Source organism: Poecilia formosa, unplaced genomic scaffold (assembly GCF_000485575.1).
Source record: "Poecilia formosa unplaced genomic scaffold, Poecilia_formosa-5.1.2 Scaffold619, whole genome shotgun sequence".
Taxonomy (NCBI): domain Eukaryota; kingdom Metazoa; phylum Chordata; class Actinopteri; order Cyprinodontiformes; family Poeciliidae; genus Poecilia; species Poecilia formosa.
Window position 1 is genome coordinate 130,492 of NW_006800558.1, and position 8,244 is coordinate 138,735.

The 8,244-nt window shown below is 36.9% G+C and overlaps 1 long non-coding RNA gene across 1 annotated transcript; it reads left to right on the top strand.

The window, feature by feature from the left end:
* The first annotated feature begins 646 nt into the window (after positions 1 to 646).
* On the top strand, positions 647 to 4,535 carry LOC103130266 (uncharacterized). Its single transcript, XR_001660222.1, has 2 exons — positions 647 to 1,665; positions 1,709 to 4,535. It is a non-coding gene; the product is annotated as an uncharacterized LOC103130266 (long non-coding RNA).
* The last annotated feature ends 3,709 nt before the right edge of the window (positions 4,536 to 8,244 follow it).

Sequence of the window (8,244 nt, forward strand, 5' to 3'; positions counted from 1 at the left end):
CCCGTTTGGATCCGACTCCGACCGCCAGCCGGATGAAGGTCCAGCAGGAAAACTGTCCTGTGGCAGGTTCCGCTTCGCCTCAGGTTCCGGTTCTGCCTCAGGTTCCGGTTCTGCCTCAGGTTCCGGCTTCGCCTCAGGTTCCGGTTCTGCCTCAGGTTCCGGCTTCGCCTCAGGTTCCGGTTCTGCCTCAGGTTCCGGTTCTGCCTCAGGTTCCGGCTTCGCCTCAGGTTCCGGTTCTGCCTCAGGTTCCGGTTCCGCCTGAGGGATTCCCTGAACTGGGCTCGGTCCAGATTCCTCCATGTTGTAATTCTGAACATTAATAATCAAGTTTTCAGCCAAACAGCAGAAACTCCACTGATCAGATTTAATCAGATTTTGGGCCAAACTCTGTTTCTGTTTTAATGCGTTTTATTAAACAGGTTTATTATATAAAACTATAATAAACCTGCATCAACAGCCTGAAGCTCTTAACTTCCTTCCTTCTTTGAAGGATTTTCTCTGGATTTTGACTCATTTTTATTGTTTTTGTTGTAAAAAAAAAAAGAACAAACCTCCAAACTTCAGGGATTCTTGAGTCAACACATCAAATAAACAGTAAATAATCAGTTTATTATATTTACTTAAAGAAACGTGTCTGGGAAAGATATCAGTTTAAATTCAGTCCGAGTTCTGATGAAGGAAAAAAATTTAATCTAATTTTTTGTATTTCATTGAAAGAAATGGGAGTAAAATGTGAGCAGCTTCTGGAAACATAGATCTGTGAATCCCACTGATTTCAACCGGTTCCGTTTTACAGTCCAAACAATCCGACCAGTCAGGCAGAAGTACTGAAATAGTTTATTTCTGTTTTTTGGACATAAAACAAAGATTACCAGTCTGAGGTTGCTACGGTGACCGTTACACGAAAACATCACTGCAATTATTGGATTCAGAAAAAACAAACACTGCAACAGTGAGACAATATGTGCAATAAATGTTCAAACACTCTTCAGTGCTGACTGACAGACGTCTGAGTAAATGTTAGAAAAATACGGGCGCCGTTTTCATCATGCTGCATCCGCCCGGATCAGAACCAGCGCCTGATCCTACGCTACGGGTTCTACACAGAACTTATTTTACTTTGAAAAGTCTCGATCCGGTTCTGGTCTCTTTACATTTCATAAACAAAAGTCAGCTTTGCTTTGTCTGAAGATTTGATTTAAATAATTAATTTAACCAATCGTACCTCAGATTTATTAACGGTTTCAGTCCAGACGTGCTGCCGGACTGATTATCGATCAGATCTACTGGACTTTATTCCAACAAGATGATTCATATTTACGTTGTTTTTTACATAAAGTAGATAAATATTAACTGGTACCATAAAAGCACAATAAAAAATGCTTTACCTCCAATTCCAAATGAAACGTGATTATAAATAACGCTGAGATGCAGGTGATTCTCTGAGGTCTGTGCCTTTTGGGGTCTCAGGTTGCTAAAAATATCCCACAAAAATTGTTTTTGAACACTGCATCTATTGAACCTCCAATAAAATGCGTCTCCCCACCTTATGCATGAAAATCCCAAACATTAATACAAATTTCTTAAGTTGCTTTAAATTCAACCCATTAACGGGAAAATTTGATTCCTGTCAGTATAACTGCATAACATAATTAAACTAATTCTGTTATCAAATGTGACTTTACATAGTATTATTAGAACTGACTAGTTCTGACATCACCTGTCCCTGATTAAAATAACTAACTGTAAGTATATTTTATTTGATTCTGAATCATAATAATTGGACTGATAAGTAGAATATGGCAACGTGATGTAAAAGTGCATCTCATGTTTTTGAATCATTCTTTAAACTTTGCATACAGTCCAACAAATATTAGTCTAATATTTGCTGTTATTATAGAAAAAATTACAACAATGTATCGCGTTGCGGGTTGAATCCACCGGCTGGCTTCACAACAGTCCAACCCTGGAACAAAACCACCGTTTCTGAAACGGGGTTGAAGATTTTCACTAAAAGTTGCCATAAGTTCAAATCAGCTGGGGTATGGAGCAACAAACAAGGAATTAATATACTTTTCAAAGACCATTCTTTACTTTTTCCCAAACAACAATAAATATAATTTACATGCGTAACAGAGCTGAAAGGCTGAGCTGGACGAATAACCAAATATAGGTAAAAAACTTTCCTAACATTTAATCTCTTTACAGTGTGAGCAGGAAGAGACTTCAGTGATGTCACTTCCAGGGTGCAGAGGAAATTGGACTGAACCATTATAATTAGTATGCCATTACAGGGTTGAACAAAACTGGAGGGACAGGATTAAAAAGTGCTATTTTATATATAATTCATATATTTTTCTCATGTTTCTTTTATTTGGGTTAAACTAGACCAAAAAATGTTTATATTAGTAGAAATAACTTGCAGTTACTGGATATTTTTATTTGTTTTATATTAATTGAAAAATGAACATTGGTCAGTGGGGACATGCTCGTCTGGCTGATTTCTACACTTCAACAAGCCATAAATTTTTTTAAAACATGATTTTTAAAATATATTTGCATATTATATTACCAGAACACATGGACGTTTCCATTTCTTGATTTTCTCTAAAAAAAATTTGTTTGCATTATACGAAAATCTTTGAGATAAACCTGAGACACAAAATGCACCGAATTCGGAGAATCACCCTGCAGCGGTGGGCACCGCTAGCTACAGAGCTAGCTACGCTAACCGTAAAGCAATAATTGGAAACATTGGTTCCACTAATGCTGAAGCGCTACATCAACACATTATTCAGTGGAAGCTATTGCTAACATGCTACATCAACACATTATTCAGTGGAAGCTATTGCTAACATGCTAACTTCAACAATGCCAACAGTAAAATGAGTGCTGTAGCATAGCATAGCGCCTTCTACTGGGCTAATTTTGTGGCCTTCCTGTACAGTTTGCGCTTCAGGAAGTGATTCTTTGAAACAGACGTTTCACTCCTGGTTCCAGTTTTACAGTCGTTGAGTTTTGCTTGTTAACTTTGTTCCAACATTCAACTTTATTCAGCTGAAATTGACCAACTAGTTGAGTAAATTACTGCTTTAGAATTTATCTGGAAAAGTTAATTTAGGAGAAGCTAAGTGCGCTAAATGTTTTCGAAGTTAGCAAAAGCATTAAAGAACAAAAATAATAATTAGCTTTGCTATTAGCGCATTAGCAGAAGGTCACCTGTGCTGTGCCCTCTGAACCAAACACTTTTAAATTTATTCTTTTTAAGCTTTTTAGCAAAAGTTTTTGCTGTTTACCTCCAAATTGATGCGTGTGAGGAGTTTAAGAAAACTATCAAAATAAAAATGAATTATTTACTGGCAGCTGTAGCTGATTTAAAGCCGATTCTTTGCTGAGTCATCTGATATTTTTCACCAAAAAACTGATTCAGTCTTTGGGTTTTTCACATCTGAATGGTTCTTAATGTTGGACTTGGAAAGAAAATTATAAAAAAAAATCATCCAAAGTTTTTCTTTGAGTCTGGAACTGAAAACATAAAGAGGGAAACCGGATCGGGACTTTTCCTGCTGCCGTCGCAGGTAACTGGAGAAATCAGCTGAAACATTTAAACATGCAGCGAGTGAGCTACTGGAGCGGGGTGAGAGCGTGCAACGTGACGGAGCGCCGTGACTTTAAATGTTCCAGCAGGAAATGGCTCTGATATGTGGCTCAGCTGCAACCAGAAAACAGGAAACAAGAAGAAGAAACACCGAAACATTATAAACGATTCGATAAAATCGATTTGTTGTTCCAGAGAGTCGGAAAATCCTGGATCTGTTTCCATGTCTGAGCGAATCCACAGCATCTATCAGAAGGTTTGTGGTTCAGTTCCCTGAGCAAAAAGACTCCTAACGAACCGTCCTGCTGATGTCATCACTGTGAAGCGACGATGTGATCACTGTGGCGCAGTGATGACATCATCGCCGTGCGCAGCGTGGAAACGGTTCCTCCGCTGGATGGTTTCGGTCTGGATGAATCAACAAAGTGAAGCATGCAGGAGAGAAAAAGTCTAAACACCAAAATATTCACATCGTCCAGAAGTTCAGCGTTTACACTGGATCCACAAATTAGATTCACATCGTCACGGAAACAGGAAATGAGTCATGAAGTCCTGCCTTAAAGGGACAGTTCAGGGTTCTGCAGGGCAGGTGTGAGGAGGCAGTATCTTACCCGTCTCTGAACCAGTTCATCAGTCGGCCATCTTGAAACAACTCTGAAAGCGGTTTATGTAAAAACTCGATTCCAGGTTTTAGGACCCGGCAGTGAGCCGGAGAGCCGGGTCGGAATCGGGCTCTGATTGGCCGGTTCCTCATGGAGGAGGGTTCAGACCAGATGCTGCTAAATGTCTGTAGCATGAATATTAAACATTTGCAGGATTTTGTTTAAGTCATATTTCTGTTAATGCTTAATTTTCTAAACATAATATTCACACCTTGTTTACTGATGTTTTCTTTGTTTTATATTCAGAAACATAAATTAAGAATTAAACCAACAATGTTGTTAAATAAAATAAACGTTTTGACCAAATAACATGATTACATTTTTCTGTTAGGGACTTAAACAGTTTATGATCAGATATTGCATCATTAATGTTAATCTGATATTTCATAACTTTTTACTGGTAACATTAAAACCTGCAGTGATAAAAAGTGAAGATGGTTCATTAAACAATATTTACATGAACAGTTTAAGTTATTTTAAGGTGGCAGAAATCTGGACAGTCGGATACTGACAACTCATCAGCCTCAGCAGAACCCCACTTCAATAATCAATAGTCAATAATCCCCTCAGATCCATTTATGCTGTTTAGCCTCTGCTGTGTTTTAAAGCATCTGAACTTTTATCCTCCAGATTTTCATCTGAATATTTTTCATCCCAAACAGCTGAAGGTCGTCGTAACCTTGAGCTAAAAATCCACGAAGAAGAAACAAAGGAGGACAGGAAGTAGCAGAACCACTTCCTGTGGTTCCTGATCACACTCAGCTTCATGTGAGGAAATAATTCATTTATGATTTCAAAACTCATTCTGATAATAAAAGTTCTTATTCATTAAAAGTTTAATTTGAATGTTATTGTTGGCCGGATGTTTCCGCAGCTTTTTATGCAAATATAAATCTTCTGTAAACTTTCACAAAATATTAAAGCTCATTTTTCCAGCTGAGGTGGATTTAATTTCATTTATGCAAGATAAATAATTTATAAATGTTATTGTTTGATTTGTTTGAACATGTGTCTAAAGTTTTTATCAAAATAAATAAGTGTGAGCTAATGCTAATGTTAGCAAGCTAATCTCAAAGCTAATTTTCTTTCATGTTAAATAAAGTTGATCGATGATCAAACCATGAAATAAGTTCAAACATTACAAAAAAATGAAACTTCAATAAATAATGTAACCAGGAATATGATATGCACAGAAAAGCAAAATTAACCTCAACATTAGCATGCTAGTGCTAATGCTAATGTTGAGAATTTTTAAGATCCATTAACAGAATAATTCCCCTAAAATTTCAGCAGTTTGTATTTTCATCAGTTTGTTTTGCAGAGTTTAAGAGATTATTGATCAGAAACTATATAAGAAATGTTAAAGTTTTAAACATTCCAGTAATACATTATTTATCTGCACCGCTAACAGTAATGATAGCATCCGGGAGAAATATTGCTAATTTTGTTCCTGGATGTCTGAAACAGTGAGAGGTTTGTTATTATCAGCTGGCATGCCAGATGAATAATTTATAGATTTTATTGATTGATCAGTTTCAACATTTTATCAAAATAAATAAGATGTGCTATTATTACCATGCTAATCTCAAAGCTAACTTTTTCTTTCACATTTAACAGAAAATAAAGTGGATTCATGTCCTTCATGGTGAAACTATGAAATAAGTTCAAATAGTGCAAAAAATGATCTGCAATCAAATATAAACACAGAAAAGAGTAGTTAGCCGATGCTAACATTAGCATGCTAATGCTAATTTCCCCTCAGAATTTTTAGCTGTTTGTCTCTTAATTATTCTGTTTAGTAGAATTTAAGGTTTTATTTTTCTAGGATGATAAGAAATACGTTTTAATCGTAGTAATTGATTATCGTTCATATCACAATAAATCAGGTAGCGTCCGTTAGAAAACGGCTCTTCTGTGAGAGACGTTTGTATTGCTAATGCTAGTTAGCCTGATCACTGGAACAAGCAGTGAAATGCTACTGGTTTTAGGACAGGAAACTGGAAAACATTCAGTGTGACGTAAACGTGAGTTCCTACCTGGCAGGTGAGCAGAAAGCACCTGCTGTGACAAGAGCAGCTGCAGGTTTGGTGATTTTGTTTCAGCCAGACTGAAAAAGTAAAACAGCTGAAATCTGATTCTTAAGTTAATGATATGAAGCTCCGATGGAAATGAACCCTCTGCTGTTTATTTACACAATGCTACATTAGAAAGCCGCTAGCTGCCACTTCGTCCTGAGCGTGATGAAGAGGATTTGACTAGAGGAGAGTTTTAGGATTCACAGCCAGACGCAGAGCGCTGCAGCCCTGCAACATGTCTGAGAACAGGAAGCAGAGCGTCGTCCTGCATCCTGATTGGCCGACGCTGGGTGAGGGTTTCCTGCAGCAGATCTTCCAGCTTCAGGATCTCTGCAGTAAAACATGGAGGACAAACGAAGGGTTAACAGGTGTAAACATGAATCCAGTAGAAAACGAACCGTCTTCTAGGCAGGACTGCATCATAATAAAAGCATCTAAAACACGCGGAGCAGTTCGGTTCCAGAAATGACGCAGGATTAAATTTAAATGAGAATAGTTTGTGATTTTTTATTTCATCATCCTGAAGTTGCATCATGATGTTTTGCTTTGCGTTGAAAAGACGTTGCATCATTTTCATCCCAGCTTTAAATAAGCAAACAAAAATACTGTCCAGATTTGTCAAATCTAGCGCGCCAGTCAGGGTAAAAACACAAAGATGGCCGCCCGCCGTAAACAGAGCAACGTCCTCTTAAAGAGACAGGAGCCCTGAACAAAAACGGCTTCAGAAACTCACATTTAGCTACAACCGCCTCTATGGCAAGCCAATTTAACATAAAATCAGTTTAGTCTCACTCTCTGGAATCACATTCCAAATACATAAAAATAAGTTTTGAATAAAATCAAAAACATTGAACATCCTGGTTGAAAATGTAAGATTTCTGCTTTTCACAGATCCAAATGCCAAATGACATAATTCATCCTCTGAAGGGTCGCACAACCATAACTACAACTAAAGATTTCTACAACGTACTTATGATGAGTCAGAATTACATAAATCTGCAAAGAATTTCCATTTATTCTCTAAAAAGACAATTAAATTAAAAACAGATTTGAAGAGATCAAAGTTCTGCTGTCGAAACATTAAAAATCTTTTTTAATTTTATTTTTTTATTGAAATTTCAAAATGCTAAATCAGAATAATTATTAAAAGCATCAGTAATGTCATTCTGAACAGTCAGGATGTTAATGAAATTGAAAAAGTGTTTTATTAAATTTGGAGATTTCTTAATGAAAAGATAGAAATAAAAATCACAGATTACTCAGTTTTGCTGAGTCATCATGAGCTTTTTGCACTAGTTGAATCTTATATTTCTGTCTAAAAATACATTTAAGATATCTATAATTGTAATTATAACTGGTCAGAACAAAAAGAGAAATATTTAAAATTCACTTTATGTCTTATTTTCTGATATCTGAAATAAATGTTTCAGATGGTAATTTATCGTAGATATTTTGAATTAAAGGTTCAATACAACTTAATGGTAAATCTGATGTCAATTAGTCGGAATATAATTAGAGATAAATTAATTTACTAATATTGACATAAATGAGTTTCAGATGTAAGTGTGGTGAAGCTGATTTTATGTTAAAAGGGCCTGCCGTACTACTGGGCTGCAGTCGGAGGGGGAGACGTTTGGGAACGTTAGTCAAGCTCTCAGCTGCCGGCGGCCATTAAGCTCTCCTCTCTGTGTAGATGGAAATTTAATGGAAAGGCTTTTTTAAGCACAGTTCAGTTTTCAGGTAGCTCTGAGTTTCTGGAGAGGAAACAGTTTGATTATCGCCAGCAGCTAAAGGTTTGAGCAAATCTCTGGGCTCCTGCAGACAAACTGCTCCAACATCCCAAGAATAAAGACCTGCAGGTCCATGTCACTCTGCTCCGCTGTAACCTGGTAGAAACCTGATCAAACCC